Genomic DNA, 26,544 nt, shown 5'->3' on the forward strand with positions numbered 1-26,544 from the left:
TCAGAACGACTACACCCCATTGGCCACTGGGAGATACAATCATTAATCTCAGCTTCAGAATCTTGATGAATATTCTGGCGAAGAAGAGATTAATGGCATAGAGCTATGAATGGAAGAAAGGAAAGATGGAATGGCCAAATCAAGGGCTCGACGAATACCTAGACCTCCGTGATCCACTGGGAGAGATGCCTGCAGCATGAGCTATCCGTAAGAGAGCAGTTGAGAAGAGATTCTAGGCCAAGTCGGATGGATTGATCGTATTGTTCCAGAAGATCTGTTTCGCGCCAGGATGAAGAATACGAAGGAAATATAACAGTCTAGGTATTGCTAATGAGGCCCGCAAGCGATAGACAGCTGAGTGTGCAGAAATCTCAGATAGGTGAGTGAAAAAGAAATCTTATTTGGATATTTTGTCCAGTAACATGATGCGTCAAGTGTCAGTTTAGTGCTGCACCTAGAAGGGAGGCTCTGTCTGGTGATACAAGTTGAATTCCAGGTGCGACTTCGTTGAAAAGGGTGTGCAGGGTGTTAGCCTGTTCGTTTGAGACTCCCAGGAAACCGACTTCACACTTGCTGAAATTGAGATTTAATCCAATCTCGCGAGATTGATTATGAATCTTTGTCAAAGCTTCCAGGACATCTTCCTTCTCTCCAGCTATAGTTCCATTGTCAAGATACCAAATGTTTAACTAAGTATTGATGTTACTGACAATAGATTGAAGTGTCAACGCAAATAAAGCAGGTCCTAGAGGGTTGCCTTGTTGAACACCTCGCTGGGAGAGGATGATGTCTTCACCAAAGAATAGATGACTAGGCTGTGAATAGCACTGATGGATGAAAGCGTATATATAAGGAAAGTGCGTTTTTACAGCTGTAAGCATAGAGTCACTGTTGATTTCGTTGAAATGCATTCCGGAAATCAAGTTTCAACAAAAAATTTTCTAGGTTGTGGGGATGAGAATAATATAGTCAGGCTGCATGGGCTGCAACCTCTGAGACATGTGGAATGCACACTCCCAACTGATGTGGTGACAAAAAGGTAGATAACGGTTCCCTAATTCTTTGACATATTATTTTAGCTGATAACCGTCTCCAAACGTTACCGACAGCGATGGGGAGTATATCACCACATTTCTTGAAGGACGGACGGAACACCAAGATCTTGAAGGACGGAAGCCCGCAAACTGTCTATACCTGCTGCGGAGCCGGAAGGAAAGGATCGAAGGGCTCTCTGGACTTCCTTGACAGAAACATTAGGGACAGCTGGAGCGTTTTCGATGACTGCAGGAGGTGTGAAGGTGTGACTGTGTATAGGATGTTTGTTGCGTAAAGCATCTAGCACTGTAGCATTCGGAAGCGCCAAAGTGTCATCAGATATGAGGAGTCTGACTGCTCCATGGACATCGCCGTCGGAAAGTTTCATCTCTATACTCTTGGTGTTGAAGGTGATTGCATCTGTTGATTGGAGAGGTTTGGAGGGTCGTTTGTGACGGTAAAGAAGGGCATCGCAGCGAGAATTAGTCCAACTAGTGGTTCTTTGTTTCACCCATGTAGTGATATGAGACACTTTGTTAGTTCTTGTTGGTGAACAAGGAGTTACGTATGGGAAGAAGGAAGAGCTTCTTCCACGATTGCAGGCTATTAGAAGATACGATATTCTGTTGAACTTGACAGAGGGAGTCAGCCAACGCCGGTCTAGCTCCTCGAGGTACTCTACCTAGAATAGGAGTAATGGATTCAGTGACATAAATCTTATTATAGAATATTGTTTAGTTAATTAGGAAAGACAGTCATGTCTACATATACACGAATTGAAATAAAGAATCACGCAACAAAATTTCAAATGCTTAGAATACCGGTACTGCTTTATAAATTGGTATTTTAATTAGGAGTCACTTGTTCACTTGGTTCGAAAGAACTTCCCTGCTGACTGGAAGATGCATCTGAAGACTTTTTCGAATACAGACTCCGCACTCCTTGCTTTTCGGAATTCCTTGCGTTGGTTGAGCAATGACAAAAGTATATTATTGTTGCTGGAGATTAATTTACCTAACCAATGGTACTCTTATTTTCCCTTATTTTGAACTCTGACAGTGACATAAATATTCTTGGACATTTTAATTGCACCAACTCAATAATTTCCACGTTTTGGTTAATTTACCTTTAGCTGACACTGTTTTGTAAAAGTGTTGTTAACATGAGTCATGTTACTGTTAGTGCAGTTAGTTTCTGGTAGTTGAGAAGCAATAAATAGAAAACTATGTACAGAATAGCTTCTTCTTCTTCTTCTTCTTATTATTATTATTATTATTGTTACAAATGTGTGTGGAAACATGGCCATAACTACCATCCTTCCAGTTGTCCACATCTTTCCGCGATGGACTTTGCCCTCTGAGGTAGTGACGACCGCAGAATTCTTTCCAAGTAGGGAACAAAGACCCATTATACGGGGAGAAAAATATCGATACGCTCGATACCCATTCCATTGCAAGAGAAGTCATGCACACACACACACACACACACTTTAATGCATGTGTGTGTATTATAAAACGACAATTATTTATTCACATATCCTCATTAACAACAGTAAATAAATTATAATTTATATTTAACAAATATAAAGTACTATTGTTCCAAGAACTGAACATTCCTTAAAAAAATCCACCTTGTTTCCGCTGTAGTGGCCATAGCCTTGGGTATAAAAAAAAATAAGGTTTTCTATGTGAAGATTCACAATGTGGAACTTTTCAAGAGATCAATCTAATCTACATATGAAAACCACCTATATTCTTTGAAAATTTGTAACAAAACTTGTGTTATATTATGCAAATATGTGAACTTTGCATCCAACAGAATGGAAACCAAATTTCAGTAGCTTTCGTGAGAATATTTTGTATACTTGACCACTTTCTTTTCTTTTTCTTTATTTTTTGTATTAAATTATGTGTGTTAGTTTTCGTTTATGATTCACCTGTACATTAAAAGTGCATTTTTTACAATTGACTTATGGGTCACCTTTAAGATTCTTACTCTCCTACACATAAACTTTAAGAGGAAAATAAAGGAAGGAGACAGTCAACAAATTTCGAGATAACCACGCCGTCTCAGAAGATAATAAATGGTGGCGCAAAGTCAATTAACACATTTTAAAAGTTGAATATTATGTAGGGGGCGTTGAGTAACTTTCCTTTTTGTGGTCATACTTACAACGAAATACAGTCAGTTATTAAACTGTAGGGAGTATTCAGACATTTTGTTGTTAGCTAATATTGCTCCAAGGGTACACTGTAACTGTTACAGTGTTCTTATGAAATGGGTTCCTCGCCACTTCCCATTTCCTACAAGAAAACCCACTCCAAACTGTCGCCCCTGCCAAATATACAGTTTTCAAATTTATCGGTTCACCCCGCGCCACCCTCTATAACATATAAATTTAAGCTATTTTCTTAATACACTGGTAAACCGTTAAATATACTCTGCAGCAAAATGCTTTGTTTGTACTTTAAAAATTACTTTTAAACAAGAATTAGTTATTAAGTGTAGTAAAGTAAATAAATAATGATCCCTAGTATTAATGGTAAATCCAGTTTATCGTGCTAAATAAACCTGGATTTCCAGTCTCAGCTCAAAGTAAATAATTTGTTCTCTTGAAAGTATTTATTGTTACACCATTACGGAAGTTGTGTCATCTATCCACATTAAAAATAACTATGTGTAGTCTTTATATATCTAAGTTTCTATGAAAATGGATGTATGTGTGCATATCTGTATGTTCAACAATAACTCTAGAATGCCTGAAACAATTTAAACCGAACTTCGTACATACATTACTTGCAATCTGGGGAAGAATACTTTCGGAGCAAAACCCAGTAGCACACTTAGGGAGGAAGGGAAAGGGAAAATTAAGAAAATGATCGAAAACGACTTGTATTACTGTCAATCCATAGCTTTCTGGAGTCCATGAGCTGATTGGTGACAGTTTCGATGACCTTTAACTCTAAGTTCAGCTTCCTACTGAGAGTAAGACCCCCGTTGTACACACAGGGGAAGGGGATATATATAATAATGATCGAAAACGACCAATATTAGTGTCGAATCCGTAGTTTGCGGAGTCGTTGAGATGAACAATGACACTTCCGATGCCATTTAAACCCAAATTCAGCCCCCATTAATATTAGTACTTCTGACGGGAATGAGGAGAATGTGACATATAAAAATGATTGAAAATGACCGATAATTATGTCGAATTCAAAGTTTTCGGAGTTACTAAGTTGATTGGTAACAGTTGTGATGCACTTTAAGTCCAAGGTCAGCTTCCAATTGGGGTAAGACTCCTTAGTATTCCTACGGGGAGGGGAGGAAAAGAGATATCAAGTGATCAAAAACGACCGATATCTGTGTCGAATCCATAGTTTTCGAAGTCGCTTAAATAACTAGTTACATTCCCATTGGCAATTTCACGTTCAGCCCCCTATTCGTAAATGGGAGGGGGTAATGAAATGATGACATGTAAAAGTATCAAACACGACCAATGTTAGTGTTGAATCATTAGTTTTTAGCGTCACTAAGTTAATTTGTGGTAGTCCTAATGAATTTTAACTCCTGATGATGAAGTTCGTAGCGTTTGCAAGATCCCCTAAGCGCTTCTATGGGGGACTGAGATTAGCAGACATAAAAACGATAAAATGAAAGACCGATATTAGTGTCATATATATAGTTCTCGATATCGCTGAGATTAATAATGATATCCCCGATAGTGTCTCAGTCCAAGTTCAGCCCCAATCGGCATGGCGGTGAAAAGGGGTGAAAAATAAAATGTTTCAAATGATTGAGATTAGTATCAAATCCATAGTTTGGTTTCGACAAGCTATTAGGTTACAATCGCAATGACATTTAGTCCCAAGTTTAGGCCCGAACGAGCATGTCCGTTGGATTAGAAATATACAGAGCCAACGCCAAAGGCATTGCTCGCACCTCATAGGCCTACATATTTATAAGTATGTATATGAATGTATCTTCCAGCGTAATTCCAAAACGTCTGGAGGAATTTTAACCAAACATGGTGAACAAATAATGTTCAATGTCAAAAATACTGTTGGAGTGAGTTGGAAGGAATAACACCTAAAAATAACATAATTGTCTTCTTCTTTTACAGGAGCGAAATTTCAAAGGCGCTACAACACGTTTCAACCTTTTCTTAAATAAGAAGCTTATACATCAAGTTTTACCTCCTCTCCCCTCCATATCACACGCACTTTGCTAATGGCATGATAAGTAAAACAGTAGCTCGAGCTAAGTGCTAACTGCATTCCGATATTTATTTCATACTGTGTCAGCTGTATTCCCGTGGTGATGCTACAGACAACTTCGATTTAATTTGTATCATAATATTTTTTTAAATATTAAATTTCCATCTTATGTGTTTAGGGTTAAGTCAATAAGTATGTACACTCTTCTTCTATTCGTCTATAGGTTGGATATATGGTTTTCAGGGCTCTCAAGTCGATAGATAGCATCATTGCTTCGCTTGTGGTAGGTTTCAGTGTTATCACTTCAATCCGATTAGAGCTGTTACGAAGTAAACATAGACGCACCAGTCTGTTTGAACCATAGAAGAACGGTGTTCGTTTTGTGTGTGTGTGTGTGTGTGTGTATGTGATCTAAAGATGTACCAGGGCTAAAATGCATAGAAGACTTACCAGTGGACTGAAAAGTTCAAGAGCGGTCGAACAAGCGTGAAGAACGAAGAAAGAGCAGAACGTCTGTGCTTAATGGGTCCCAAAGCTAGGGATGCGCACGAGACAAGATTTGTGGCTGTCTCGTCTCGAAAATGTGCTGTAAAAGTGATGTCTTGACTCGAAAAATGTATATTTCTCTATTGGAAGAGCCGTGTCTCGACTCGAATTTTGTCAGGAAAAACCTGTCTCGACTCGTCTCGTGCGCATCCCTACCCAAAGCAACTCACTGAAGAGCACAAACAAAATCATATGACAAACTGTCAGAACCATCATGGTAATGGAGGTAAAACTTTTTTGAAACGAATGATCACTGGTGTTCTTCTGTAGTGCAAACGAACAGCACTGCAAACGAAACCGAAGTGATAACGTTGAAACCTGTGACAACCGAAGGCAATTGTGTCATCAACCTGTTTGCGAGCATAGAAAGTCACACAACCAACGTAACGACAATTACAACAGAAGTGCAAATACTTATTGACTTACCCTCGTAAAAATGGTTAAATTTTGAATGTAGTAGAAAGTAGTTTCTGACATATTATTTGCAATGATTCCGAGAGTTTATCGTTGTGAAAGAGATTATCAAGGAAAGCCTATTTTCTATTGTTTTTTTTAAATTACCGCATCTCAATCGAACTGTAGCTAATGATAAAAATCCAGGACAACCCAAGTGATAACTATTATTAATTTCTTCCACTACAAATAGCGCGTGAGTGAGATATATTGAAACGTATGTGTGTGCATATTCCGAACCTATTTTCGATTGTTTTCTGCTTAGGAGTTTATCATTCTTTTTTCACCACAAAGGTTCCACGAGATGTGGATTTATAGCTTAACATCGGACCAGAGCAAACTAAATTTAATCCCTCAGGAAATCGATCCCGGTCCTGCAGAGAATCAATCATTTAGCCACGAGGAAACCAACGCTTTCAAAAGAGTTATAGCTTTCTCTCTACTTCTCTCTCTCTCTTTTTAGAATCGTGTTAGAGATATGAACAAATCCGTTAAACACGATAAAACAGCCTGGTAATAATGACGCTATGGGAATGACACGATATATGTTCATGGGTTAATAGACTTTCATATAAACTACTTTGAAGTGTTCACTCACTGATGACAATCCGTCCTCCCACCGTAAGTTGTGCTCTATGACATTCAATATTTGTGACAATTGATCGACAGCGCACTTTCCACTGAAAAAAAGATGTTTTTCTCGTTCACGAGGATGTTGCTATAGGATCACTCAAGTTTGCCTTATACAATTATAATGTTAATACGTTTTGTCCGTATGAACGTTACTGCAAATTATATATATCTTACATTAAACTAAAGCTAATTTTTCAATCCCACTTTTTCAGCAGATAGCTAGAATGATTATTTCGGAAGGGTTTGTTAATGGATTCAGTCCATTAACATCTTGCCGAGTAATAGTGAATTAGGACCATCCGTTCTTGCTAGCTTGAGTGATTATTTCGGAAGGGATCATTAATGGCTGTAATGGCTGGCTGTCTCCTTTTTGAAGGTTATAAACGGTTAACACATTAAAACAAAATAGATCTTTCGATTTCAATAAAAATATGTTATACATAAATCTTTGATACGTTGTATAACAGTGGATAATAGTGATGATGTTTTTCGTCCGTTGCTTTTATGACTCTTTCACGATTCTAAGAGGCACAGTGGCTCAGTGGTAGAGTGCTGACTTTTGGTGCATGGGGTCCTTAGTTCGAACCACGGCCAAGTAAGTTTGTGGTGGACAACATCGTGTACGTGGGTTTTCTTGAATTACTTCTGTTTCCTCCCATATTCTTATCCCTTCGATTCTTCACTCATCATTCATTTGCCTTAAGTATTCGTCTCCCTTACCTCATAGCAATAAACGTGGGACGTTAAACTGAAAGGTTTCATTTTCTTTCACGATTTTACGTTATAGGTTCATGCTTAAACTATCTGCTATGCGAGGTGTTTTAATTGCCTTAATATTTAAATCATTTTGAACATCACTTTCATTTTAACAAGAAAATGAAATGAAATGAAATGAAATCTGTGAGTTTTACGTCCCACGCTTAAGCCGGTTAGGCCAAAGGAGACGGTGATGACGAGAAATGAATGAAATGCTGGAATGAGGAAAGTGGGAGAAACTGGAGAACCCCGAGGAAACCCACGCACACGGTGTTTATCCACCACAAAATTCACTTGGCGCGAGCTGGGATCGAACCAGGGACTCCATGCACCAGAGGTGAACGCTCTACCACTGAGCCACCACGGCCCCCTTTTTTTTTAACAAGAGAAGTGATCAAAACAAGTTTGTTACTAACACGTATAATGCACGTACATATATATCAGACAAAAAAAGTAGATTAATTTACGTACTTAGTAATAAGTAATATGATCTTCAAACAGTAAGTGTGAGGGCCTTTTCGTCCGTGGTTGTTACGGATCTACCTCAGGGGCGCATGCATGCGGCGGGTGAACCGAGTTCGTGACAAAACTTCGTATCTCGACTTATGTTTTTACATTTTCTGAATAAATCTTCACTTTTTTAGTAGAGAAATGACTGATGCAGCTTAAAGGTTTAATCTTACTCATCATTAGTACTCCTTATTTTCTTATGAGAGCAATTTAGTTTTATATTTTTTTTCTGAGAATACAGGTACTGGGTAGTACTTAAAAAATACTTATCCCGGGGGTAAAAGTGAAGGATAGGAAAACGCATGACGTCACACCGTCCCTCGTGCTTATCTTAGCAGCCCATTGAAATTTTTAAGGAAATGTACGGACGTCATATATATTTTTTGGAAGTGGAGGACGTCCGCCTGTGTTCTCCTCCACTTTTATTCTTGCTTATTCTTTTTATGGGGTTACATCGACATAGTGTCTTGTAGCATGGATCCCCTCCCAACAAAAAAATTCTGAGTACGGCCCTGCTCTGCCTACACACCCCCTCCCATGAGACATAGGTTGATCAATGTATTTTGTCAAATCAGGCCGCGTTAGCTAAAATGCAAATACTAGTTGCAATATAATATCCTTACACTTATTAAATTACAATAACTACATTAAGAGATTATGGAAACTGGCAGTGAATATAAAGGCTACTCCACTGCTTGGTTTCTCTTAAATTGAAATATTAATACGTATCTCTTTGCATTAGGATTTAACGTCTCTTTCAGCGTCGAGGCTATATGAGACGTAGATCTATAACTTAATATGGGTGAGGTCAAGCTGGGAAAGCTGGGCAGTGGGAAGGTCTCACTGAAGACGCTAACGCTAGTCACCTAGCCACGAAGGAGCTTTCATACATGTTAAATGATACCCCGTTTCTTTAAATATTCAAATACGACATTTTCAATAATATATACTATATTATTTATTATTGATAACTTCTCTTTCTATCTTACGACGTTCCCTACGAGATGACTTCGTAACTTAAGACACTGCCATGAAATAATATAAAGATACGTATGTTAAAGCATAAGGCAATGAACCAAACCATCCCTTTAAACACAGAAGATGAAGAAACTCGTCTCCATTTACGTAATTTAGCATCTCTTGTTTTGCTGACTTAACTTGTTTTGTTTTGTCTATTCAAAATGCCGACAACAACAACAACAAGGGCTTGAGGGAATGTCTTTGTCCTAACACACGCCGACCACAAGCTGAGAGAAGCATGTGTGTGCAGTAGACACAAGAAACTGACAAGAGTAGGTGGACGTTTTGTATTCGTTGTTTTTCTTCTTCTTCTTCTTCTTTTGCTTTTGAATAACTAGGTATTTGTTTCACAAATGGGTGGTTTCAAAAAAAGGAAAATGTAAATGTTTTAGTCTGATTGAAATGCGAATGTGATTCTGACAGCTGTGTTACGTTCAGCGTTGGGGAATAAGTTTCCCAATAGTTCAATATTGTAAGTTAATTCAAATAACTTTAATTGCAAAATGTGGTAATCTAAAATAGCCCATGTTTTTTTTTTTTTTTTTCAAATTCACCATTATAGAATGTTTTATCCTTAAGTTAATTCTGACGTCATAGGAATGTACGACCACGCTGGGTGTTTCGAAATGTACATTTTTTTCCTACGAAACGCTATGAATAACTTAATAACAATGCAAAATGTTAGAAACGTAGAAAATGAGCCAGGTAGTATCTGCAAAACACTACAAATAACTTAAAAACGATGTAAATGTTAAAAACGTGGAAAGTGAACAAGTAGTATCTACAAAACACAAAGAAAAGGTTAAGAACGTGGAAAGTGAGCTAGTTTAAAAAAATAACGATTTAAACACTGACGTTTTAAACTACTTCAGTTTTTGAAACATTTTTAAGATTGTGAAAAAATATGCCGTAAAATTAAATGGAGAAAACAAATCCTTAGGCCCTCTGCTAAGCTCTCTTCGACTTTCTTGGTTGGATTGAATTAAGTTTAGGGTCCGTTTCAGCAGCCAAGCTACATGAGACGTGGACATACAGTTTAACGTGGGATCCAAACCACACGAGCCCCGCCAGAAATATGTGCCCCATTCCGAAATGAATAATATAACATAAAATATTTAAAATGTGGAAAGTGAGCTAGGTACTACCTACAAAACGCCATGAATGACAATAAAAATGAAAAATGTTAAAACGTTAAATGGAAAATGAGCCAGATAGTATCTACGAAACGCTATGAGTAACTTAATAACAATGCAAAATGTCAAAAACGTGGAAAGTGAACCAGGTAGTATCTGCAAAACACACTCTGAATAACTTAATAACAAAGGAAATGTTAAAAACGTGGAAAGTGAGCCAGCTAGTATCTGCAATTAGTGCTCTCAAACGGGTCGGGTTGACCCGACCCGACCCGAGTCGGGTCGGGTCAGTTCGGGTCGGGTCAGGTCAACTCGGGTCGGGTTATCGGGTCGGGTCAGTCGGGTCAGCTCGGGTCGGGTTGTCGGGTCAGGCTAATCGGGTCGGGTTGTCGGGTCGGGTCAGTCGGGTCAGCTCGGGTCGGGTTATTCGTGTCGGGTTGTCGGGTCGGGTCAATCGGGTCAACTCGGGTCGGGTTGTCGGGTCGGGTTATTCGGGTCGGGTTGTCGGGTCGGGTCAATCGGGTCAGCTCGGGTCGGGTTGTCGGGTCGGGTTAATCGGGTCGGGTCGGGTCAATGGGGTCAGCTCGGGTCGGGTTATCGGGTCGGGTTGTCGGGTCGGGTCAGTCGGGTTATCGGGTCGGGTTGTCGGGTCGGGTCAGTCGGGTCAGTTCACTTTGGTCAACTGAGTTTAGGTTGAGTTTAAACTCGGCTGGAGTCGAAAGCTGCTGTTTTTCACTAGCTGCCTAATTAAAAATAGCAATTTTCAATTGATTTTATAGAAACCATAAATCTATTTTGAACACTTGCTGCTAGTGTTTTTATGATAAATGCTTATTTTTCTACTTGTGTGTACTTTAATTTTTAAATGTGGAAGATTGATTTTACCAATCGACTGTAATATTAATATCTACGCCAATATGGAGTCTGGATTTAGAACAAAACTAGAAGTTGTTTAAGCAACGCCAAAAGAGAGATTGGATATGAACGACCAAGCCCAAGCAGGGCCGCAGTGGCTCAGTGGTAGAGAATTCATCTCTGGTGCATGGTGTCCAGTAGCGTAGCCATAGTTTTTTTCAGGGGGGCAATGAAGGGCCCAAGAGGATTTTGAGGGGGACATCTCCAATATATATATATATATATATATATATATATATATATATATATATATATACTAGCAGCGTTCACCCCGCTTCGCTGCGGTCACCCCGGAACGCAATAAACTTTGTTACTTAGATAATTTTTACTTTTTCGCTTTCAAGTGATATGATAAAAACCATAGAAGATTGCAGTAAATCTTAACATTATATCGCCTGTCATTTATGTTAACCCGCCCCGCTTCGCTGCGGTCATCCCGGTGCTGGCATATTGTAAAAGTGTCTGTAAAAATAAGCAAATCAATTAAAAAATTTTAAACAGAAGATTCAAGCTATTTTCCGCTGTATATCGCCTGTCATTTATGTTAACCCGCCGAGTGACACGGTCATGCGGGTTGCATATAAATACGTTTATTTTTACCTATGATGAACTAATAACAAAGGATTTGTACGTTATGGACACCTGAATGGTCAATTATCTCAAGACACTGGTAATTAAAAATTAAAGTGATATGATAAAAACCATCTAGGGTCCAAATCCTAATAACCCCCCAAAAATGAAAGAAATTGGTTCAGCCGTATTAGCGTGATGAGCGGACAAATTTTTGTACGTTCTCTTTTATATATATAGATATATATATATATATATATATGTGTGTGTGTGTGTGTGTGTGTGTGTGTCTGTGTCTGTGTGTGTGTCTGTGTGTGTGTGTGTGTGTGTGTATTCAAGGTGAATGTTTCCATCTTTATTGTTCATGATTTTACTCTTTGGAAAACAGTGAAAATATAAGAATTTAGTACCTCAAACAACTAGGATTAATTAATGCAATTGATTTCTAATATAAGTAAATAGTTATTTAATCATGGCGTTTAAAATATGTGTAGCTGGTTGACTTAAGTGGAAGCAAATACACTTTTACAGGTAAAGAAAATAACTTATAGGTTCATGCCTCTACTTGAAGAGGATCTTTCTATTCGTGTGGGCAGCAGCAAACATATCCACAACTTGTTAAAGATCTAACGATTTAGCAATTTTCTTCTCAATATAAAGTAACACTGAGTTTTTCAACCTATCATGAGTCATTGACTTGCGTATACAAGTCTTTAATCTTTTCAAAGAAGAGAATGACCTTTCACATGTAGCACTAGAAACTGATATAATCACAGAGATGATACCTAGCTTGTAGGTTTCTAGGAATGCGTTTTTGTAGACACAAAGAAGATCAACGAAATTCGTTAAGGAATCAGCTTTCGTTTTCTTCTCGTCTTCATACAACTTAATTGTTAGAGCAACCCACATTATGCTTTATTTTTTGTTTAATTAAGCTTTTTTTTTAAAAAAAATTATGCTTTATTGTTAATTTCAATGATTATTTTACATTAATCGTGTATAATGTATATTTATTATACATCAAATATTCTAAATATTTGACCTATTTATTGATTTTTTTTGCAACTAGTTTCTCTCATATTTAATGAACTTTCTACTTAATTCATTGTAAAGAGATGTGCTTTGCTCGAATAAATTTTTTCTATCATTTGTGTGCGCCTTACAGGTACATATATACAGAAAGGGAAAGTAAAAGATGCCTCCAAAAAGTACAGAAAGTGTTTAAGTTCAAAAAGTAAACATAACAATACAGTGATGACGCCACAGGGGGGCAAGGGGAGCAAGCGCCCCCCTAGTAGCTACTTCTGCCCCCCTGACTGCCACCTAGACTGCTCCCCAGACTCGTACAATCTTTAAACATTCTTCATGTAGTATTATATATCAGTATCATAACCAATCTCATTGACAAATTGTAGTCTACTTTCCATGAATTTACTATGTGGCAGATTAATCTTCAAGCTTTCTTCTTTGAGCGTCTGGGTATGCACGCATATTTCTGTTTTCTAATTTAGCCCCTTTTGAGGTAAATTTTAGTTATACTTCTTTCTTATGATTTTTAATAATTGTGCCTAGCGAACAATAGTAGATTTGGTCGACTTGTTTTCTTCTCATTGGATTAACTTCGATTGGAAACAAAAGAAAGGTAAAACCAGTTACGTAACTTGTTTGTATTTGTCCAGGTTTGAAGTTTTCAGTTTCATATTTTGTTTTATTTAAAACTTCTTGTTTTCTGAAACATTATTCTCGGCTTCCAATATTCAGAGGATGTGCTTATAACAGCTTGAGTTTGCAACTACCAGGGCTTAATTTTTTGAAGGAGATAAAAAGAGTTGTGTTTTCCCTTCCTGCAAATGATAATAATAAAATTATGGAATGAAATTGATTCCCAATAAAATGTATTGTCAGAGTGCTGATCTTTAGTTAGTAATTGGTTTATACTAGTGCTCCTTTACTTATTTTGTTTCAAAGTACTGACGTAACGTCTACCATATTGACTAGGAACTGTTGAAAAATTCGTAGCCCAACCCAGAAGGAGTGCACGTGGATTGGTGAAGTTTTACTTCTTCTCTTCCCCCGAGAGTCAATATACTACCTTGTACAGTGCTCCAGCTTTTGCAGAAAAGTTAAAAAAATCTAGCTTTCCTCGCACCACTGTTCGTAGCACTACCCCTATCAGATCTAAAATGGCGTCTTTCAAGTGTTATTTAAGTTTGGGAAATAAGTACACGTAATAGTTAGACGGAGCTAAATCTGCGGAATAAGAATGATGCGGAGCTAGACGTTGAAATCCTAGATTATGCAATGTCAGTTATGTTCGCAGGGGCTTGATGGACAGGTGTATTCTCCTGAAGGAACAGAATTCCTTTCTTTTCATTTTCTGCAGCGTTGAACTTTGAATTTTTCTTTCAGTTTTGTAAGTAATGTAGAGATTCTGGATTAAATATCTGACCATTGAGGAGGTAGTCTACCACTCCATACTTATACCAGAAGAATGTTCCAAACAGTTTCTCAACCTACTTCTGTGTCTTGAACTTCTTGGGGCGATGGAGAAATGAGTGCTACTACTCCATTGACTGTTGTTCCGATTCAGGATCATAGTGGTACAACCATATTTCATCTATGGTTACTATTCGTCAGCGAAATTGATCAGCATTACGGTCAAATTGGAAGAATACTTCTCTTAATGCCGTTACCCTTTTATTTTCCTGACATATATTTTGGGAACCCATTATGCCGAGAACTTGCGCATACCCAAGCCATTCTGAATTATGCTACCGACGAGTTGCAAAGAAATGCCCAGAATCCCTGACACAAGTTTTGCTGAGAAAGTAAAAACTGAGAAAGCGGGGTGCAGACCTCAGACTATAATAAATATAAATAGCTTAAATTATTTTTGTCACACAAAAACTGGGGTGGCCTAGGCCCTCCGGCCCCGGGCTATATCCACCACTGGCTGAAATGCTGCAATTATCAAGAATAATGTCACAAATTGCATCCATGATTCCAGGAAGAGTCATTGCTTTTAATCATCCTGGATGTAAAGCATAATTTGTTGAGAAATTGCTACTTTTATACTAAGCCACTTACTTCTTCACCACTATATATAACGGAGGAGAGTCCCGTGGTGTTTCACTGATTTCCTAATTAATTTACTTCGGTGACTTTCCTTGGTGGAACAAAAATGTTATAACGGTAAGGATCTGGATGTTCGTGAAATTATCTGTTTGGGCACACATAATCATTTCAGAGGCCTGAGAAACAATAAGAATTTCATTATTAATATGAAAATTTACATTTGTACATACAGAGATATGTTTTTCTAAACTACGGTTTCATTTTTCTACCTAGTACCTACACTCCTTCTGGATTGGACTACATTTTCAGCAGCTCCTCGTAAATTCTCTCTCTGGCTCTCTCTCTCTCTCTTTCTCTCTCCATATATATATATATATATATATATATATATATATATATATATATATATATATATAGAGAGAGAGAGAGAGAGAGAGAGAAAGAGACAGAGAGAGACAGAGAGAGAGAGGGAGAGAGCGAGAGATACGTAGCATATAGACGAATGTGTTCTTGTAGCATACGCGAAAGTAATTCAATTTATGTTTAGGCTTCAAAAGTTTCATTGAAAAATATTTCATGTGCAGACGTTACTTATTTGTTAGTTACAAATTTTATTTGAAATAAGTTTAATTTATAATTATATAGATCTAACATAAAAACAGCAACGAAATACACAATGTAATGTAAAATAAGTCAAACGTAATAAATATGTCATTTTTGGTATGGCAAATAGCCGCCCCCCGAAAATGTATCTGCCCCTCCTTTGCCCCCCTAAGAACTTAAAGCTGGCGTCGTCACTGTAACAATATAGTATGGAGTTCTTGCATACTATTCATTGTTTGTGGAAAAATTTCTTCTTTTACTTTCTTTTCTCCACATCAAAGGATTACACCAAAAAGTTTACAGAAATGAAAATAAGCTTTTCATTGTTGCATTGTTATGTTCTCAATGATTTTGCATTGTAAATATTGGCTTTAAAAAATATTAACACAGTATGTTAAACTTTCAGTTAAAGAGAATTTTCCAAGAATTGTGCTATATATTTTAAATTATGCTTTATACTTTATTTTCTAAAATTATGCTTTTAAAACTAGTTTCCCAATGTGAGTGCATTTTGGCGTTCACCCAGTGTCGTGACCATAGTGCTCTCAAACGGGTCGGGTCGGGTCAGTCGGGTCAGTTCGGGTCGGGTTGTCGGGTCAGGCTACTCGGGTCGGGTTGTCAGGTCGGGTCAGTCGGGTCAGGCTACTCGGGTCGGGTCAGTCGGGTCAGCTCGGGTCGGGTTGTCGGGTCGGGTTATTCGGGTCGGGTTGTCGGGTCGGGTCAATCGGGTCAGCTCGGGTCGGGTTGTCGGGTCGGGTTATTCGGGTCGGGTTGTCGGGTCGGGTCAATCGGGTCAGCTCGGGTCGGGTTGTCGGGTCGGGTTATTCGGGTCGGGTTGTCGGGTCGGGTTATTCGGGTCGGGTTGTCGGGTCGGGTCAACCGGGTCAGCTCGGGTCAGGTTATCGGGTCAGGTCAATCAGATCGGATCACGGTTCGGGTCAGTCGGGTCGGGTCATCGGGTCGGGTCACTCAATTCGGGTCACGGGTCGGGTCGGGTCGGTCTTCAACCCGACCCGACCCGACCCGTTGAGAGCACTATCTGCAATGCATTACAGATGCTCATACACGCAGACATATGCATGAAGAAATCTTCCAACATGCATGAAAATTGATAAAACCTCAGGCAAGTTGATCGTGTATGGCTAAGTTCATGCATGTTGAAAGTCTTCAAAGTCTTCTACAATCATGCATGATGGTTTTGACGCTCTTCATGCATGCTTACCATGTATGTACTCGTTCATGCAAGCTGGTTATTTTATATTTATGGTCCGCCAATCATGATAACGGAAGAAATCACGTAACTCCTCCGTAATGCCAAGGTCGTTGAAGATGGATGATCTGCGTTAAGTTGGACAGCATGTTGGTGCAGTCCACAGCAAAAAACCTGCAATATGAGCATGTAAGTTTATTGTGAAACGACGAAGTCTTTTGCTCTGTGCAAATAAGTGTGCAGGGGAGGACGTCGAAGTTTCTCCTGGCGTGATTCGTGCCATTTAGACGTTATGTTGATTTCCTGTGCTGCTAGGCGTAGTTTCACAATAAACTTACATGCTCATTATATACATGCTTTTTTTTTTCTTTTTGCACAAGTCTATCTTAGTTAACCGGAAACCTACCCTTAACGGACATTTTTGCTGGTCCCTTTCGATTCCGCTAGAAACAGGTTTTACTGTAGGCTATTTTGTTGGTAAGAATCGAGATGTGTGTTCAAAACTACGATTAACTTCCTACATATATTCTCATGTAAGTGAATATAACACATTTAAAATTATCAATTCATTAGTATATTTGAAAGATTTTGAGAGTTTAAAAAAGAATAAACAATTCCTACAAAAAAAGTAAAGATCTGAATGTGATTTCCAAAAATCACGCAGTACCAAAACAACGAAATTGAATGGAGTAGCCTACATTCGGATATGTATTTTCATTTTTATTCTTTTTCTTACCAGGTTCGTATAGTGCTCATATTCATGTTTAATAAGTATTAGAACGTAACGTGCTATACCATTTATCTTATGATACCCTTGAGAAAGTAAAAATGAAATGAAATCTTTGAGTTTTACGTCCCACGCTTATGCCGGTTAGGCTAAAGGAGACGGTGATAATGAGTAATGAATGAAATGGTGGAATGAAGAATGTGGGAGGGAACGGGAGAACCCCGAGAAAACCCACGCACGCGGTGGTTGTCCATCACGAAGTTCACTTGGCGGGGTTTGGGATCGAACCTTGGACCTCGAGAAAGTGTCATATATAGCTTCAGTAAACGCATTATAGATAAAACTGTTGAAACGAAATGAAATTATCTATAGTTTTATATTATGCTTCTATCATTTTAGGTTAATTGCAGAGACTTACACAGAGGATGGGTTCTGGGGCATGCACCCCCGAAATCCCAACTTTCCTGTAAATTTAGTCTAATTTTAGAGGCCATTTTACAAATGTCAATATATTTTATCCTCATATTGAATTTGAACTCCCACGAAAAGCTTTGGACCCTGGTAAAAATCTATTTGTGACCAGTGGCGGATCCAGGACCGGCTTCTGGGGGGGGGAAGGCCGTGGGTTGTTATACTGCTACTTTGAGCTACTTTTAAGAGCTTCAAACTCTGGGCTGGATTTTATTTATATATATAAAGTAAGAAAGTTTCTTCTTCTGGGGGAGGGGGCGATCGCCCCGACCGCCTCCTGGATCCGCCACTGCTTGTGACAAATTTCGGTGGTTCTAGTTGACTCCTTTATATATAATTATCTGATGACAGACAGACAGACAAACATATACAAACCTTATTTTATATATTAGGAAAAATAAGGATTAATGAATAATACTAATATTTGAAGATGGCTTACAATTTGTATTAATACGATTTTTAAACTTCCAAAGTACATTATGCGTAAGAGTCAAAAGTCTTGTGGAACGGCTCTGTCCGTCCGTTAGACCGTTTGTCTGGCTGTTGACAGGTTTCAGAGCAAAACAAAATATATCAAGAAGTGTTTTTTTTGCAATCGATTCAGCGACCCAAAAATAAGTTTAATCTCTTACGTTAACCTGATCAGAACTGGAAATGGTTGGAATAAACCATTTCAGGGTTCAATGTTCTTTTTTATTTATTTATTTTTGCCTTAGAGCAAAAACGATAATAGATTGCATCAATTGTTTATTTTTCAGTCGATCCAGCGTCGAAAGTTTAACCTAGCTTCACACTGTGTAACAGAACTCACTTCTTACAATATTATGTTATGTTTACTCGATGATACGTATAGACGTGTCCAAATTATTAGACTCAAGATTCAATTTCTGTATATTTTACTGTTCTTACAACATTATGTGAGAAAACACGTTCGAACTTCGTCCAAATTATTGCTTTGTAACTCTGTTCTAACTTCTAGTGGGTCTTTTCAATATCAATAAAACACATGCTTTTCAATATCAATAAAACAAATGCGTACTTGACATTCAAATATAATTACTATACATTGTGTATATCCAAACTGGAAACAAAAAATGTATTGGATTATTTACAAGAAAATGATCTCTAACACAAAGATTACTATTTCGTATGGAATCCCTTATTCTTTAATTAGTATTTTATCCTTTGCGGCATGCTATGTACGAGCTTAGCACATTTTACCTTCAATTCAGCAACATGATACCACAAATGTTCTTCTTCTTTAGCTTTTTCTACATGAAGCTCCAAAGGTGTTCATATCAGAACTGTTGCCTGTCCACGGAAGGACATTAATTTCGTTGTCCACGAATAATTTCGTCACAACTTTGGCCTGGTGGCATGGGGTTACATCAAGCATAAAGATCTGCATCTGCATCAAACCAGACTGCAGTTTCTGGAAGCAGTTCTTCTTGAAGGACGTATAGGTATTGGTCGTGCTTCATGGTTCTCTCTACTGTTAATAGTCTGTCAGGCCCGAAGACAGACATCACACCATAGACCACGACTGAAGTAGGATGCTTCATGGTTTGTTGGAGACATTCCAGCTTGAATTTCTCAGGTCGACGTCACACATATTGTGAACATTCATCAGACACGAAGACATATGATTCATCCCTAAGAGACCACTCTCCTATCATCAGCAGTCCAATGTTCTAGGTCTCGTGCCCATTTGAGGCGCTTCTTTGCAATGATTGGAGTAATTTTTGCTTTCTTTCTTGGCCAGCATGCTTTTATTCCCTCAACACAAAGAATCCTTCAAACACTTTCAGGCGAAATATCTGCACCATACTCAGCCATTTTAATGCTTAAGTCTCTAGATGTTGTGTTTCTGTTTCCCAGAGCCAATATGTTTAGTTTGGGTTTTCTGATACATCTTAGCGATAGCTTTGGTTTTTGATCAACTTCCCAACCCTATTTTGCTGATATATTTGCTTCTTGCTCATTGCAACAGAGTTTCTACTCACAGATTTTTGTCTTACCTCAACTCTACTAGCAATTTGTCGTTGTGTATATCTTCCTTCCGTCAGAAGTGTTTTATAACTTCCACTTTACGCGAAGGAAGATTTCTGGCTTTTCCCATTATGCCGCGACTACAGGACTACACCGAAGAAAATATTAATACACAAATAAACATGTCACGATAACTTTTAACTGGCCCATTCGAACTGTCGAATGCTTTGAACGTGATAACTGTTTACTACTGAAACCACAACACTTCAGACTGTAACTTGTTGATGGAAACCACAATAGCTGTCTACAACTGAAACTCCACTTTCAGAGCTCGCTCCTCCCACTAATGTCATCTGCTGTTCAACGGTGATATCACCACTTCAACTGTACAGTAAACAAATGAAAAACCCTTTGTTGGTGGTTTAACCATTAAGTTACATGTTCTATAACTCCGAAATTAGGGTTGCAACATCAACTTTGCATTTTTCGAGCATGAGTCTAGTAATTTGAACACGTCTGTATGTATGTTGTTGATAACTCTTGCATATAGCCATAGTCTATAAAATGATATTCGGATTTAATATTGGTAACACATATGTAATCATATATAAGCAATAGCACAATCCTTACTACTTTCATACAATGTTAATAAAGTCATCCCACCAAAAACAGTGTGAATCATTAACTGCCCTTCAGTTATTTATTCTTCTTTAGTCTGTGGACATGTAGTTCGTTTTTTCGGTACTCATCTTCATATAAAGTACACACATAATTTACGTTATCATAGATATTATTTTGACCCCCCCCTCACCTTTCCCAACGCTACTCCTCTTGCGTCTTCCTTGATGAATTCGTGGAAATGAAATGAAATATTTCAGTTTAACGTCCCACGATTATGCCCTTTAGGCTAAAAGAGACAGGTGATTAAAACAAGTAAATGTTGTTGGAAAAATTGGTGGAATAATAATGTGGGAGGAGACGAGATTATCTGAGAAAACTCATGGAAACAATGTTATAGACAATAAACTTACTTGACAGGGAATCAAACCAGGGACCCACACACAAGAGGTAAACGCTCTACAACTAAGCCACGGTGCCTGCCAATTTGTGCGAAATAAATAACAAAGTCGTGTTCTCTTATGCAAGATCCCCGTATTCCAAATTTTGTACTTCTATGTCAGGCATTTCAGAAGAAAGAAATGATCTCCTTCCTTAAAAATAATATTTTCAAGCAGATGTTTCATGTACGAGGTTATATCCGAAAGTATCCCGCCTAACGCTGAAATATCATGTCACTGGTAATAAGCCATTTGTGTAAAGAAAATAATGTATCAGTTTCAACTGTCAAACTGCATCTGTTCACTGATAGGAATTGTTTGAATCAGACACTTTATGTTGAGCTCGCATACTGCATGACAATGCTCCAATGCACACAGCTGTTATTACCAAGGTCGCACTACTAAATACGGACTGTGTGATGGGTATTAAATCTTCTCGAAGCCACAGTCTTTCACGCAGCCTTGGCGAAACAGTCGTATGGACTGGAGCATTGTCATGCATTATGGGAGCTCAACACTCAGCGACTGATTCAAATGAGTGAATCTAACACAGTATGCGAGCTCATTACGCAGCGACAGATTCAAATGAGTGCATCTAACAAAGTATGCGAGTTCAACATAGAGCGACTCATTCAAATGACTACATCTAACATAGTATGTGAGCTTAACATACAGTGACTCATTCAAATGACTGCATCTAACATAGTATGCGAGCTCAACATACAGTGACTCATTCAAATGACTGCATCTAACATAGTATGCGAGCTCAACATACAGCTGCAGATCCAAGTGACTACATCTAACACAGTATGCGAACTCAACACACAGCGACTGATTCAAATAACTGCATCCAACGAACTGTCGCGGCTAGAGAGTTGTAACTAATTATTCTACATTATTTCCACATAAATGGCATTGTATTGCATGAACGATTTATTACGAGTAGTGTAATATTTCAGGTCTAGATCAGAAACGTTTGGAAATACTCTCGTAGCACCTTCATTATGTACAAATATGAATTAGCTCTCTTGGAGGCGAGAGTGTGTGGTGGAGAACGGTCTATGTAATGTGAGGGCTAATATTACGTGATCTGCACATTTGTCATCTAAACCAAGATTAAGTACCGCTAGTGATTCGAACTCCAAGTTAATAGATCACTTGTCCTTCATAACCTCCGTTGGACAAAGACGTAGAACACAAATATACTGATTTTCTTTTATTCCATAAACCATAATAGTATTGCGTATTTGAACGACAGCATTCTAATCGGTCTTCTGTCTTATTTGCAGGAAGACGTATCGCAAGTGGTTCGTTTATTGGTAAGTTATTGAACCAATAACAACATACTGCTGCATTTTTCTTTGTATATTTTTGCATTTGATTAGCTCTGTCACTAGTGTAACCGCATGGAAGGCTATACATTTTTGTGTATTTGTTTCTGTTAAGTTAGGCTGTTAAGTTTAATTTAGTATATGAAGTTTCAAGTTCCTTTATCCCCAATGTTTCATGTTTCTATACAATAATAATAATAATAATAATAATAATAATAATAATAATAATAATAATAATAATAATAATAATAATAATAATAATAATAATAATAATAATAATATAATAGTAATTATAATAAACTAGCTGTAGCACCTAGCCTTCCGTCTACTGTACACGATGAGTTAAAGCTTGCTATATGTATATATAGGGAAAATATTGAAAACTCCTTTATTTATTTATAACTATGTACCCCGCTTCACAAAGTTCTAGGTCCGAGCCTACTTTCAAGTGGATACCTGATATCTAGTTGAAAGCTTACCCGGTATCTCACAAACAAGACACAGGAATAGGCGAAGACCACATGTCTAACATCACAAACTATCTACACGTTAGACAGGATGTATGAAAGTGCACTATGGAAAACGCACAATTGTGAGTGATATTTCTACACAGCTTCAAACTGATACATTCTGCACAGCAAGCCGTAAAATGTATTTACAAAGCATTTAAGTTACCAATCGTGAATGAACGCACTATTGGTCGTTGCTTTTCCGGTGACACGGTATTGTGAAATGAGATCTCTGGCCACGGACTAACATCATTCTTTAGATGAGAAGAACACTGTGGAAGCAGACCCTCGAGAAAGTATTCGTTGCACTGAAGACAAGTTAGGCGTATACCATATCATTGTCATTTGGCAGCTCTATACGATCTGTAACAGTTGCAAACATGGGTGCCACGTGAGTTAACATCTCAACAAGAATGTCGTTCTGGAGGCGTGTAGTTCTCTGACTGTGAGTGTAAAGAACAAACGGGAAAGATTTCCTGAATCGGATTGTTTCTTCAGATGAAAAGAGGATTTGCTTTGATAATCATAAATAGTCAGTTCTGTGGTTGGATAGTGATCAACCCTCCAGACGATTTTTCTAAAGCATCTCTTCGACCGAGAAAGACGTTTTTGGTATGGGAGCTTGGAATGATTCACCCTGCCTTTCTCAGAGAGACTGCAATAATTAATGCAGATCGTTACAGCGTTGAACTCTATCAAGTTCACCGCATACATCCAGCAATAGTAAACAGTCATAGTGCCCTGATGTTTGGTCAAACGTGTCGGTCAAAGGACATTGCAAGTTACCCATGAGTTACAATATGAAACACTTCCACATTCTTCTCATTTCCTCCACATCTCTCCAACTTTGTACCGCCTCTTTTGGTGGTCTTGGGTACCGTAGTCGTTTATCCTCTCGTCTTTGGTTCGAGCGGTCCTTGGTTTGATTTCCGTTAGGACAATCGGTCGGAAAGGAGCTACAGCGTTTTCAGTTTGTGATCTAGAGTGAACCTTTTCTCAAGTTTCCTCATTCACACCAGACAAATATCGCGATGGTACCTAACATACAAGTCCCAGACCGCTTCCTTCCTTCCCTTCTTCCCCGTATAGTGTGCTCGCCGAGGGACATCATCTCTCCCAGAAATATGTATAAGAAAAAAATTAATAAAAACACTTCTTCCTGTATCTTGATTACTTTTTGGAAGAGAAGATCTCTACTAATTGCCCTGTGCAACGTGAAACTGAGACATCATTGTATTGCAGACTCCAGAATTCTTTTCCCACAGATTCCAATCACTGGGTGAGTGATATCAAAATCAAAACCCCTTCTTCCTGTATCTGGATCACTTTTTGGAAGAAAAGATCTCTAGTGAATGCCCTGTGCAACGTGATAGATTCCAATCACTGGGTGAGCGATATCAAAATCAAAAGTGTGATTGCAGACGGCGATTATTTTGATAAGTCTGGTATTATACTTCACTTTGCAATAGTTTTGCAATAGTTGATTTATTTTATTTTGATTTTGTATTTGATTTTGATATTGCAATAGTTTTGATCTTTGGAAATTATAGAGGGAGAAGGGGACATTTTATCTGTATCAACGTAATATATGGCAATACAATCCAGTTAGGCTTCTTGTAGTCAATTTAATATCTTCTAGTTTTGAATTTTCCCCTCTTACCTCTTCCTGATCGAGAATTTTTATAAACTACAAACGGTAACCACTCTTGTGTATGTCTTGGGGTTATAGTAATTTGTTAAAGTTTTATCGCCACATGCTAATGGAAGAAACCCTTTGTAAAGTTTCTTGTATACAAGAAGTGCAATATTAGATAAGTATTCTTTCCTAGACTCTATTAAGTTGAAGGGGGCGCGGTGGCTCAGTGGTAGAGCGTTCACCTCCGGTGCTTGAGGTCCCTGGTTCGATCCCAGCTCGCGCCGTGTGTACTTTGTGGTGGACAAACATCGTGGTCGTGGGTTTTCTTGGGGTTCTCCTGTTTACCCCCACTTTCTTCATTCCACCATTTCACTCATCTCTCATCATCACCGTCTCCTTTAGCCTAACCGGCATAACCGTGGGACGTAAAACTTAAAGATTTCGTTTCGTTTTTCTGTTAAGTTGAAATCTTGGTGAGCAGGCTCTTAGAGGTTAAAAATATTAATTACGTATCAAAGAAAAGAGTTCTTCACACCAAGACCACAATCATAAAAATGTTACTCTAATATAGAGCAGAAAGAACATGCTTTAAAAGTTATCACGATCATCTCTATTCTTCTGCTTACTATAAATTTATTTCATGAACTTTATAAGATCACCTTTGCTCTGAATACTACCATTTGCCAGTAACGAAAGATCCACCGATCAACGTTTCAGATTCTGTATGTAGAATCAAAGTCACATTTCTTTCTTTAAAAATAAATAAATAAATAAATAAATAACATGAATGCTACAATCAGCAAAAAAAGGACAATTCTTCGGTACTATGCCGGATTATTTATCAAGTATTATTCTGATAACTTTAGTATTCTTACACTCAGAGCAACAAAATTTTAATTTGAATCTATGTTACTTCCCTTAAGAGCTGCATTGTCTGAGAGAATATCTATAATAAAGTACTTTTTATACTGATTACGATATAGAGGAAACGTAAAGAAACTACTAATTCAATATATTGGATATTACAACCTTTTATGGACTTGAACCTATGACACATTGAATCAGGGTTTAATCAATGAGTTATCGTACCCGCTACTTCCCCGAACTTTTTTTTTTTTGACTGAAGGGGCCGCGGTGGCTCAGTGGTAGAGCGTTCACCTGTGGTGTTTGGGGACCCGGGTTCGATCCCAGCCCCCGCCAAGTGAACTTTGTGGTGGACAAATACCGTGTGCGTGGGTTTTCTCGGGGTTCTGCCTTTTCCTCCCACTTTCTTCATTCCACCATTTCATTCATTATTCATCATCACCGTCTCCTTTAGCCTAACCGGCATAATCGTGGGACGTAAAACTCAAAGATTTCATTTCATTTTTTTTTTTTTTTTTTTTTTTTTTGACTGGTGTACCCACAAAGACACATCTCCTGCGTAGAATAATTGGTTTGCAAACTCAACACTTATCCAGATTTAATTTCCAAATTGTAACAACAGATTGTATTCAAAACAGCTTCATTTTCAGTATTATGAAATAGTGAGATATGGAGGGGGGAAGGGTTTCCAAGGTTTCTGTTTGATATTGAAATATCACGCCTTTTGGTGATAATCCATTAATAACATATAATGTTATCTACTGAAAATGTAATGTATTAGTTTTAACTTTCTAGCTGAGTCAGTTTGTTGGAGGGAGCAATTAAAATCAATTGCTGTGAGTTCAACTAGCATACTGTGTAACAATATTGCAGTGAAGAGTGTGGATGCAGTGAAAGACAAGAGCTTCAAGTATATTAAGTACCCACACTACAACCCAGATCTAGAACTGCAGCCTTACCAGTGGCGCGATATTTTAGTGTCAGGACGAGAACTTTTTGAAAAACCCTCACAACAGTCAGGGCACGAATAATACCCAGCTTAATCGGTTCTGTTTCGATGCTGCCGCAGTGCTTACACGCGTTTCGGGTTGTTTCGGCAGAACATAATAATAATAATAATAATAATAATAATAATAATAATAATAATAATAATAATAATAATAATAATAATAATATAGCTGAGTCCATTATATAAGATATTGTCCTCTTTGTTGTTAACTTGCATGTTACATCTCACTCTAACCATTCAGTCCTTGTCTAAAGTTAAAAACGTATCTGCTAGATTT

The 26,544-nt window shown here is 38.1% G+C and overlaps 1 protein-coding gene across 2 annotated transcripts in view; it reads left to right on the plus strand.

Moving 5' to 3' along the window:
- The window catches only part of LOC145686678 (NACHT domain- and WD repeat-containing protein 1), a 1,466,154-nt gene that overhangs the window by 297,994 nt on the left and 1,141,616 nt on the right, over positions 1-26,544 (plus strand). Inside the window, exon 4 of one of the 2 annotated variants that reach the window (XM_081760197.1) lies at positions 22,208-22,237. The exons of the other annotated variant lie outside the window; for it this stretch is intronic. The gene's annotated coding sequence lies outside the window, so the exon portion shown is untranslated. The remainder of the gene's footprint in view (positions 1-22,207; positions 22,238-26,544) is intronic. 2 annotated transcript variants of the gene reach the window in all.

Source organism: Thermobia domestica, chromosome 5, assembly GCF_964235325.1.
Source record: "Thermobia domestica chromosome 5, izTheDome1.hap1.1, whole genome shotgun sequence".
Classification (NCBI taxonomy): Eukaryota; Metazoa; Arthropoda; class Insecta; order Zygentoma; family Lepismatidae; genus Thermobia; species Thermobia domestica.